This window comes from Corvus moneduloides, chromosome 1, assembly GCF_009650955.1.
Source record: "Corvus moneduloides isolate bCorMon1 chromosome 1, bCorMon1.pri, whole genome shotgun sequence".
In the NCBI taxonomy this organism is placed as follows: Eukaryota; Metazoa; Chordata; class Aves; order Passeriformes; family Corvidae; genus Corvus; species Corvus moneduloides.
In genome coordinates this window covers 156,509,068-156,521,048 of record NC_045476.1, presented here as the reverse complement: position 1 = coordinate 156,521,048, position 11,981 = coordinate 156,509,068, and the positions used below count along the sequence as shown (strand labels likewise).

Genomic DNA, 11,981 nt, shown 5'->3' with positions numbered 1-11,981 from the left:
CATTCTTACCAATCAGTCACCCAGTCAGCCAAGAGTCTTCCTGGAAAGAAACAATGACAGAAGCCAGAAGAAATGCAGAGTTTGGCTCAAAATTATTTTAGCCAATAAACAGATGTAAGTAACTTACGGTTTAAAATGTATCAGTAGCTAAAGATCTGATTTATTACTTAAAGATCAAGATATTGGTGTCTTTTCAAACATAAGCAATACTCATTTTCCCTCAATTACTTTTATTTGACTTCTACTTTGAACTGCTACACCTGTAAGATATCATGCGTAGTAAATCCCTGTTGCTGTTGCCCTCCTCTGATCTCTGCACAGCTGTGTAGTGCAAGAGAGCTCTTTGGGCAGGGAGCACTCCAACCTACTGTGGATGCTCTTGCACAAAAGAAACAGAACAGGTTTGGATAACAATCTTTTAAATTTCCTGTATACATAGAGACTGCTTTTTTAAAATTGTATATCCAGCTCAGATTGCAATTGCTGAAATTTCTGCTTTAAAAATTGTTGTTTTTGAACATTTCAGGTGGACTATTGAATCTTGCAATATAAATTGCTTTTCAGTGTGGCAATATTTGTCTAAAGTTATCTCACTCCTCTTTTGTCATAAACAGGTTTTCTAATTCTCATAATGTTGTTTAAAGAGCTTTTCAAGCAACTTCCACAAGACATCTCTACACTGTTTTTATTAGAGAAGAAAAGGCTATGGAAGATGCTATATCTTCCATAGGTAGGTGACAGAAATATAAGAGTTACTCTTCCACTCATCCCTTACTTCATGAAATTTGTTTCAAACCCACCTGGCAGGACTAGGATGCAGGTCAGACACTCAGAAGCAGCTTTACACACTTGGGCTTTTATTCCAAATCCTAATTATTGCATATTTGCAGACAATTGGCAAAAAAACCTCTTTTGTTTGTTTTGTTTGTTTTTTGTTTGTTTGTTGGGGGGTGGGTGTTGGTTTTTCTTTAATCAGTAAAAAACAATTCGCAAGGTGTTTTATTCTATTGGCATCTATTGGCAATGAAATTATTAGCCTCGTTCTGTCCTGCAGGGAGATCCAAACCAACAAACTTACTCTTTTTTTTTTTCAGTATTTTTCCTTGATAGCAATTGTTCCTGTTCCATTTAAGGGAACGTGACCTAGAAAAGCAGCCACAGAATTTAAATATTTACTGAGGAATTTAGAGGTATTGGAGAGGTCTGAATGCTTGATTCTTGTTGACACTGAGGAGTATCTGAGAGTTAATGAAGAACAGAAATCACTGGGCCTATTTTGCATGAATATGTTTATACTAAATTGCATTGAAAATTTATAAAACTGTCACACTTTTGTTAATATCTTCCAATTATAGAAAAGCTAAAAGAAGTTATATATCCCAAAAATATAGGTTGGTTTGGGTTTGTTTATTAATTTTTTAATTGAAGTCTGTTAGACAAAACAACTTACCTAAAACTATAATGTCCTTAAAAAACAGAAATTCTCACTTTTGGATATTAAATACCTTTGGAAATCTCACCTTTAACACTGCCTTATCAGATGGTGAGGGAATAAAAGTATGCAATGTATATACAACTTTTTTAATGCATAATAAGAAATGGACCAGTGCATCGTTGCAATGCAATTACATGTAGTATAGATGGGGCCTAAATTTTAGGTTTGCTTTATGAACAGACTATCTCAAGTTTTGAAAAACATTCCTTTTTAAAAATCCTTTAGTAGTTTGGATTTATAACAACTACTCTCTGTGCTGCTGTGTTTTAATGTTGGGTGCCACAGAGAAAAAAATCTGGGTTAAAAAAAGCCTTTTAAAACTAACTAAGACAAGATATTACCTCTGGTGAAGAACACCACCCTGGTCAGATCCCACAGCTGAGAGGTGACATGTGCACTGCCTACTGCACTTTAGTCAAAGAGCTACTTTTAAAAATGTATTAGCTGGTCTACTCAGACTGAATAACTTGGTGATTGTTTCCACTGAGCAACTGCTCTGTACCATGCTGAGAGGACAGGAACCTCTGGCTGGAGGCAGTAACAGGCACCTGAGGTAGGTAGGAGAACAAGAACCTCTCCATCCAGTGCTGAACATGCGCTGGTAAAGCTTTTAGTGATTTACTAGCAAGCTGGCTGGGGGGAGAAGCAAGAAATACTCTGGTCATGCTACAAAATAGGTTGACTGTCAGTGCTTTTGTGCACACAGGCATTTTTCAGTTGTGAATTCAGTCTGAAATATGGAGCTCAGTCATGGTTCCAAACAAGGTATTTTAAAACAGGTTTATTTATTCATTTTATTCTCTTCCCTGAACTGTACAAACACTTGTGTTTGAAAATCAGAGTACTTCTTTTTCCTTGTGCTTTCTCCTTCCAGCATCACATCAGTGACCTGATTTCCAGAGGAACAGCTCTCAAAGTCCACAGGAGGTACTCAGCATGTCTGAAAATCAAGCCATAAATAGACGTGAATCTCTCTTTCTTTTTTCCTCAAGGAAGTGAACTGCCAAGTCTCAGCAAACAGCCAAAGAAACCCAGCTTGTTCACAAATGCTAATTTAAAGCTGCATGTGTGTTTGCACAGGCTGGATTGGGCTGAATAAATCTGAGTCACAATAAAAGGGAAATTTATTATTCTAAAAGGAATCTTTAAATTCTTGGAGGTTTGGGAAGAGAAAAAAAAGGCTGTCATTTGAGAGATCTGCATCTGTGGGATCTGTGAGTAAGCCTGGAGCGGAAGTAAAGAGGAAATCCCCCACACGACTTAATGAAATGCTATTGTGGGATAATCACTGCCAAAGAAACTCATCAGTTCAGATTTTGAGCATCTTTGTCTGTTGAAGTGCCTGAACAGAGCAAGTGAAGCATGCATTTCCTGTTTTGGGGGTTCTTTTTCCCATATTAAGATCTGGATTGTTATTCTGTAGAAAACAGTATCATTTATATTGGGGAAAGCAGGGGAGAGATCTGGATTTTATTCTGTAACCTTTCTCAATGGATTGTCTTTCTGTTTGTTTTGAAGATCTTGAGAACAAGCAACTGTTTCCTAGCACAAAAGAAGTTAATAGAAGAAGTCACACTGTCACGTTCCTCTCATGTCTCTTCTTAAATATTTGTTTTCTCAGATCAAAACACCGTTATGTGCAAAGTAGCTACGGAAAAATTGTAATGGAGGGAGAAAATTCCTGTTTTTAAATCCTTGCCAAATGTACAGAAAGAAAGAGAAGTCATTTGTACAGAGGAACTTTAGGATTCTTCCAAAGAGAAGGCACTGTTAAGCTAAAATTAAGACACTGTTTTTTCTCCAAGATGTCACAGGTCCAGCAAACTAGATCCCAAAACTTATTTACCTGAAATAGCAGGGTACAGATATGTTCCAGGTCAATCTAGCCGTACTCTACTTTCATTTAGTAAATGATTCATAAATTGTCCCAGATATTACATGAACCATTACATGGTTAATGTTAACAATACCTCTCCTGCATATAAATCAGTATTACTCCACTGATCACAACAGGCTAAGGCAAAATAAAGGGATACATTCTTCAGTGCAAGTAGAGGGAGTAGAAAACCCAAAGGGGTAATTGAATGGACCACTAGCAAGCTGGCTGGTAATCCTAAACTGGGAGGTGGTCCCCCTTGAAGAGGGTGATAGGGTGGTTGGAGCACTGAGCAATGATTAATGGAACCAAATTTAACAAGATCAAATGCCATAGTCTGCATGGGGGATGCAGCAACAATGGGCACAAGTATGAATTGGGAGAGCAGTGGCTGGAGATCAGCCCTGCAGACAGGGATCTGGGTGCAGGTTGGCAGCAGCTCTCCAGGAGCCAGCAGTGAGCCCAGGCAGCTCTGGGGGCAAACCCCATCCTGGGTTTCCCAGCATGACCAGCTGGGAAAAAGAGGGTTATCCCACTGTTCTCAGCCTTGGAGCCCTGAGCGCAGGGCTGAGACCCACCAACTGAAGAAGGATGTGAAGGTCCTTGAATCCATCCCAAGGAGGGCAACAAAGCCAGTGAAAGGGCTGGAAGTCATGTCCTGTGAGGAGCAGCTGTGGGCTCTGGGCTTGTCTGGTTTGGAGTAGAGGAGGCTGAGGGGTGACCAGGTGCTCTCTAACTGCTTCCTGAGGAGGGGAGGGGGAGATGGAGAGCTGAGTTGTTCCTCCTGGGGTTGAGATATCTTTAACGAGAAGGTGATCAAACACTGAAACAGGGTTCCTAGAGATGTGATTGATGCCCCAAGCCTGCCAGTGTTTAAGAGGCATTTGGACAATGTAATTAATAAGATGTTTTAACTTCTAGTCATTCCTGAAATGGCCAGGCAGTTGGACTAGATGGTCACTGTATCTTCCTTACAGCTTAAATTTTTCTAGCCTAGTCTATTCTCTAATTTCCACTCTCTAGCCTCATTTTGGCTTTGAATCCTTCCATCCTGTATCTCTCTCTTACCATTGCAAAGAGTTAACTTTGCTCCATAGGACCAGGATTTTCAGTCAACAGTCTCAGATACAAGAATATTCTCTCCCTCCCACAGTATCTGTCTTTTATCAAATGGGTGTTGGATGTACAAACTTCCAGGTACCAGAATGCCATGCTTGCCGATTCTCAGCTGTTCTCTAACTACTATTCCCTCCCCTGCCCCTGCCAAATTCTCATTTGCTTCAAGCCTTGTCTGTGCATATCTGAGTAATCAATCTCAACAAGAGATGTGGAAGGTAATTCTGCTCATTCTGATTCTTCCAAATATTCAACAGCCTGGTGGTGAAGGCCAGCCCACAGTGCTGAAGTTACACATCAACATGCCTGCATACCAAAGGTCTCCTAGTTTTAGTAGTTGTTAAGCTACCATGAAAGAAGTGGACACTGGTGTCACATCCCCTTTTACACAGTGGGGATGTTGCTATGAAGGTTATTTAACCTCAGAAGAGGGTGCAGGGGTTGCAGGGACTGAGTAGTGAGTCGTGAGTTGCAGGGACACTCAGTGGGGATATGCTCCTGGCCATTTGCTGTTGGTGACTCTTAGCAGCACCCTGTCTACACTTCCACACATTCTTCCCTGGCTTCCTGAGATAATCCTTTCTCTCTATTGACAGTCTAAAGAATATAAGCACCTGGCTGAGGTGTTGGGGATGATTGTGCTGGGATTCATCATCTATGTTTTAGGTGCTGCTGTTCTTGACCTCAAAACAAGAAGCAGAAATGTTGTTGTAACTGTTGCAACTTAGAATACTATACACAGAGGAAATGTGTAATAAAAGAGAAGGCCCATATTCAATATTAAAACACTCCACACTAGTCCATTTCATAGATCTAATCCCTTTTTTAGGAATCGGTATTATGAGGAACCCTATCATTCTTTTAAACAAAAAATACATCAGTGAATAACTTTAAACATACTAAAAGCTATTCTTAAATAATCTGTAAACAAAACCAGTTCATGAGATAAATATTATGACAGTGGTCTTTTTAAAAAGCCTCATTAAGCAGTTGTACTTGGTGAGTCAATTGTTTCCTTGCTCACAAACATCACCCACTACTATGCATTGTACATGAAATCTATTTCTCTTGCAGCGACCTGACATAAAACTCTGTATTTTTTGGTTCATGGTAAATTTTTTCACTGTTACAACTGAGGGAATATTTGGGGTTATTTAATATTTGTTTTGAAAATTTCTGACAATTTAGGTTTGAATCACCATAAAAAAAATTACAAGGAATAACTTTGTAAAACAAATTCAGTTCCTTTGTGTGAACTCAATGCAGAACATTTTGTTTCACCACAGTTTGAAACTGCTCGATATTACTAAGTTTATTATTATCAAAATTTTGTTTAAATTAAGTAAGCAAAGCACTGCAATTTTGAAATCAAATCACTTATTTTCAATACACAGGTTTTATTTTTGAGTTTTGAACCAAAACAGTTCCCTAAAATCTATGTACATTTTTCCTGTGTTTTAGCAAGCTAGTCCTCCACTTTTAATGATGAAATTTTACTCACTTGATTTTAACCAAGCTTTATTTAAGCTGCAATGCAGAATCCCTTCACCACAAATCGAGGCAGATTGAAGTCAAGACAATGCTAAAGAGAAAAATATAGACAGATATGTGTACCTGATTGCCTGTTTCAGTTTGTCAATCAGATTACTCAGCAACATGCCATTATTCCACATCATATATCAGAGATGTCAAAGATCGTGCTGGGTCTATTCTGGCATTCCTAAAACTGATATACTGTAAAGAGCCAGCATGGTATGGAGTTATAAATTAATACCTTTCAGGAACTACTGCTAGCAAAAATGTTCAATATTCATCAAAACTGTAAAATATTCACCTGGAATTCATTGAAGGTCAAATACAAAACTCAACTTCTATTCCCTAAACAAGGAACCCTATTCAAGCTACACTGAAATTATAGCCAGTTTGGCATCATACAGACAAACTGTTTTTACAAAAAAAATCAGTATCAGCTTCTTTGATCAGTTTGCACACTCAGAATTGTTTCATGGGGCTTTGTTTGGCCAACACATGAAAGGATAAGGGTGGAACATTTAAAAAGGATTGAAATGTCTGATCTATCTAGCAAACTACCATACAAAATAAATGTAAACTTAAAAGATTTTCTGTAATTTTGGCTCTCAAAGAGATTGGACATTGATTGATTGAAAGTGAGTTGTAAGTTTAGGCTTCCAAAATTCTCTTTTCCTCATTTAGTAGGAATTAAACCATTAGTAGGTCTTTGGCTGTACATCTACAATTTTGACCATTGTGATGACTCCAGGGACCTGTTTATGCTCTGTATTTAAGGGCTGCTGCACATCCCTTTTGAATAAGAGTGAAAACCTGAAGATTGAAAAGTGAGCACTGTGTCCTCCAAAACAAAGAGAGGAAAACTGCAGTCCATACCACTTATTCCAATTGTCCATGGAAGGAAGAGTGGATCTAAAACTCAAGCCACTAAGAATAATTTTTCACTTATTGTAAATGTGTCCATCTTAGAAATTATGTGGAGCTTTAGCAACTCAGAAGACACTTGTGTTAGAAAGACACGGAAGAAACAAGGAGAATTCCTCTTGTTTTTAAGCAATGTTGATAATCCTTTGTCATTATCTTTTGGCTTCCTATGGAAAGAACAGATCCAGATATGATGCTACAGAAACAATTTGTGTTGTGATGAAAGAGAGTGATGACAGAGACTGGTTTGAGTAAGAACACACAGAAACTATTTATACAAAGAATGCAATTCCAACCAGGAATTTCTTGTAGAGAGAAAAATTGGGTCCAAAGAAGCCTTTGTAGAGTCACCTTAAGAGAAACTGGTATTGAACAAATTCAGAAAAAAAATAGTGGATACTTTTGGACAGTACTAGTGCTGAAAAAATATAGTGCCTTAACCACGAAGCAATGATTTCTTCCTGACTCAAAGTTTTCAAATAAAGGGCTCCCCTTCTGAAATACCTGCTTTTATGTAGGGAGATGTAAAGGAAATTAAACAGTACAAAGAAATCAGATTACTAGATCAATAGTCTTATCTCCTGATAGACTTGTAGAGGAGTCAGTGGCCAGATTTTTGATAACATTACATGGGGAATGTATTTTTTGTGTTATTTGGTTTAAAACTAGATATCTAGAGTTTCACCAGCTATGAACCTCTTTAATGCATAGCTTTTATAAACCTTTTCTCCAGGAAGTATACTTCTGGATCTCAGTAGAGGCCTTGTAGGAATCCTGTGCTGTGGACTATTTCTTTGCTTGACTGAACTCAGGAAAGGGCCACTGTGGATCTATAGAGTACTATGTGGGAAACCAAGAACATGGTTTGAAAAACCCTAAATGGCATTTTTGTGATCTTATTGTTATCACACTTGCAGAGTAGATAAACAGTTTGATCTGATAACTGGGTTTGAATTTGCAGTAACACCATGCAAACTTCTCCTGTGTATGTAGCACTAAATATTAAAGAAAAAAAGACATAACAATAGATCAAATTTTGGTGTTCTAAGGTTCCAAGTAAGACTTGTTTTCACTTGCATTTTAAAAAAGTTTTTCAGTTCTTTTGATACCAAACCTCAAAGCAAGAGACTGGTGCACTAATCTGCTGGGATCCATGTGCTTTTTTATTTGTAAATGTCACCATTCATTTCTTTAGAAGTCCCACAAACAGCTACAAGACATCAGGATCAACAGTGGCCTGTGTGGGACCTTTCAGTGCTCAGGTAGAATGTAGATAGTCAATGCTTATACTTATAAGCACTCAGAATAATGAGTGCTAGAAATCCTTGAACCTAAGGAGTTTGCAGTGACTTAATTATAATTTAAATGCATTGTTGATATTAATAACTTGAAGTTAAAAAAAATTAGAAATCTTCATTTACTCTTTCTGGGGGAACAAAAAAATTAAGATTTAAGCATATATCAATATTGGGTAAAAATCTGTAGTTCTTAATCTGCACAGATTTTCTTAGTTCTTGTAATCCTGGTCTTCCAATTCCTGTAGCCATGAATCCCTGTAGCCACAAAACCTCATGGAAAGGAAGGGCCTGAGCTTTTGTGAATTCCATTTTTTACTCTTAGCCAATCAATCATTTCCATGTCCAGCTTTGACACAGTAGGGGCTGAAAACATGTGGTTTATACTTATCAAAATTACCCCCAATCCTTTCTTTATAATCTTCTTTTGCCATACCTATGGTTCTGGGTGCAATGCAGCTCACATCAGAAAATTATACAATTACTCACTTGACCTAGAAGCTGGGAGGTTGCAGAGACTCGGTGTATTTGCTCTTTTCTTACTTTCTTCAATAGTTCCTTGCATGGACATTGCTACCAGGAGGTCACTGCGCTAGATGGACACTGGGTATGACCTAGAGCAGATGCAGAATCATAGAATAATTTAGCTTGTAAAAGACCTCTAAGAACATTAGTAACCCCCGAAACTGAATTACACACAATCCTGCAAAGAGCTGTGAGCCAATTCATTTCACATTTGAGGGAAGAGAGGTGTGAATCGCAAAATTCTGAATATGCCAGGGTCATTCTTTGCAAAGTTATAAGACCAGAATAAGTCACACAGATAGAGAGAATGCAAAACACAGCAATTTAGAAACTCTTGTGGTCATGAAAGACCACCATTGTATTTGTGCATGACCTACAAGCTCCAGGGGCCATGTGTGAAGCGAAACACGCAAGATGTTACTTTAAAAAGAATATTTACTGCAGGTTTGGCAGCTCCTGCTGAATGCTAGAATATGTGGCCTCCTGATAATTCGTAGTACAATTTTTCAAAGAAAGCAGGAAATGGAGGCTTACTGCAGAAAAAAAAAAGGAAAAAGAAAGAAAAACTGACTCTTACTTGAAAGCAGTCTCTATATGTAATGTTGCAGAAAACCTTAACTGAACCACTTACTTTAATCATATTTGTTGTTAATTTAATTATGACGTAGAGTCTTTTGAAAGAGAGAAACATGGAAATAAATACAGGGCTGGAAGACAAAACCTCTGTGCTCTCATTCTAACTCATTCTTCATGTAAGCCTAGTTTTACAATGATGCTGAGGAAGTAATTTAAGAATTCCTACTTCCCTGTCTGTAAACTGGGCATAAAAATATTTTCCTTTTCTACTCACAGTGGTGCTTTGAGGCTTCAGGATCTCCTTAGAAAAACTTTACTGGTGCTAGTGTGATTCCATGGGAAGAAATTGTTCAAGTGTAGAGCAGAAGCATTAAGAAATTTAAATGTATGGTTGGTTACCTGTGTTGGAAGTCAGAAGCCATGGAAAACAGGCCCTGCACTGCAGTGCTGGTGAGAGCAGGACAAGCTGCTAAACAGAAAAATAGGTGGAAACTTTAGCAGTCCCCACCCTCCCCACACCCTGCCCTTCCTGGAATGAACTTGTCTTGCACTGTCCAGCCCAGAAATATAAGGAAATAAAAGGCAGCTGTGGGGTCTTCACATTCAGACTCTAGTTAACAGTGACGTGACATCCTATTGCTGTTTCTTCCAAGAGATGAGTTATAGGTAAGGAGAGAACTACTTGACATCCATGTAGATGTCTACCTTTGAATTAAGCCAGTCTCTGTTGATTGGGACAGGATTATACTTATTTATACTAGAATATTTGGCTTTCATTATAGCCTTCTTTTCTTTTTTTTTTATTTCCACTTTAGCACTGCCAGTTAAAATCAAAACCAAACAGATCTCTGCTAAAATGGGTCACAAGTCTTTGTGCAAAGCCAGGAAGTTGGCCCTTGGCAGCATGTTCCCATTGTGTCCAATTCTACCACAACATTCTGCTCCCTGCTGCACCCACTCTACAGCCTTCACTGACACTGGGATGTCTTTCCTGCAGGACACAGCAATTAGCTGTTTTAAGAACTGCTCATGCCAGCATTTGCTATGTTACTGTGATCCACTGATGAGTACCTCAAGATGAGAGATATATTAAAATGATACTTAGAAGTTATTAAATTCTGTTAATTCTGACTTAGCACCTAAAGCAAGGATGAGCCAATCTGCAAGGTTAGAGCTTTCCCATCTATTCTTAGAAGCTGTGGGAATGAAGCATTCCTGCAGGCACACTCATCAGGTTGCTAGTACAGTGGTCCTATGACTACTTGCAGAGATTTTGGTACACCTCACTGAGACGCCTGCAAATGTCTTGCTCAGTCTTTACTCTCTGCTGTTGCAGGTGTTAGTTTAAAGAGTTGTGCTAAGAACAGCAGTCTGTGGTGTAAAACAAGTACAAGGGGTGGAGTCCAAGTTTCACCGGTGGATAAATCATAGCAGATAGGTTGGGACTGCCTTTTTCACTCCTTTCCACTGCACCATACTGACCACTAGAGTTTGCTGTATTAACGTTCGAGTGAACAAACCCAAAAGATCTGAAACAGCCCTACAAGCAATTACCAAAGAAAGCATGAATTCCCTCACCACAAGCTGTAGAAACTACAATGCCCTTTTCCAGCTGTTGGGATGAACTCAACTAGAAATGTAGGAGAAGCTGCAGGAAGTGTATGATTAAATAAATGGCACTATATTCTCTCTGTTGGTACAGTGCCAATGTTCTAGCAGTATGCTAAGGGACACTGTGCTATTTTCAGATTAAGTGAGAAATCAAGGTCCTGACTACCGGTCATTTTAGCTAATTAAAGATCCCTTGGCATTTATTTGCAGAAGGAGGGATATTAGCTTTGATAAGCTGGCAAAACTCCAGCTAAGAGAAGCAAATGTTTCAGACCAGGTTTTCCTTGAAGTTCTGAAGAGTGGAGAGCCCATTTTCTTCTTCCACTTTTAAGAGAGTAGCATATAAAATTTAAAATGATGGCACAAATTAATTTGGGGATTTTGATTGAAAGTGGACACTGATTTTGGCAAGTAGATTGATTTCTGGACGAATCTTCAATGCAGCTGCAATGTTCTCATGTTTGAGACTTCCTAATGAGATTCATCTCTTCCTCCTGACAGAGGTACTGGACAGTGTGTTCTCACCTCCACTCATACCCTCGGTTCAGCTGGACATAGGTCTAGTGGTGGCATCAGCAGAGGGAACTCTAACAGAAGAGACAATCAATCTTTTTGAATTTTCCATGACTACTGCCACCATGGTCCCAGAGAACAAGATACAAGGAAGACCGGTTCCAAAGAAGTCTTGCTCCACCTTGCAGCTCTGGTAATGGGTGTCCTTGTTCCCAGTTGGGATGAGGCCTGTTCTGTCAATACAGGGAACTGATTCCTCTGATCTTAAACAATGTCTCAGTTTGTGGAAAGCTATTATTTTCAGACACACATGATTTGGCCGTGTTTTTACAAAGACAGCAAAAGACTCTGCATAGCAAGCCCATCCTTTGCCAAATTTCTATTCCCTGCTTCAAAGCCAGTAAGGGCCAAAGCCTCTATCAAAATGGCTTCCCAGCAAAAAAATTCTAGGGTGAAGGAAAAAGTATTACCCCTATCCTTCTTCTTCAATTATCCCCCTTCTCCACATCATAGTTTCAAA

The 11,981-nt window shown here is 38.8% G+C and overlaps 1 long non-coding RNA gene across 1 annotated transcript; it reads right to left on the bottom strand.

Moving 5' to 3' along the window:
• Positions 1-1,819: 1,819 nt before the first annotated feature.
• Positions 1,820-9,834, bottom strand: LOC116455413. Its single transcript, XR_004244379.1, has 3 exons — positions 9,737-9,834; positions 8,726-8,850; positions 1,820-2,435 (listed from the first exon to the last, which is right to left on the bottom strand). It is a non-coding gene; the product is annotated as an uncharacterized LOC116455413 (long non-coding RNA).
• Between the last annotated feature and the right edge of the window lie 2,147 nt (positions 9,835-11,981).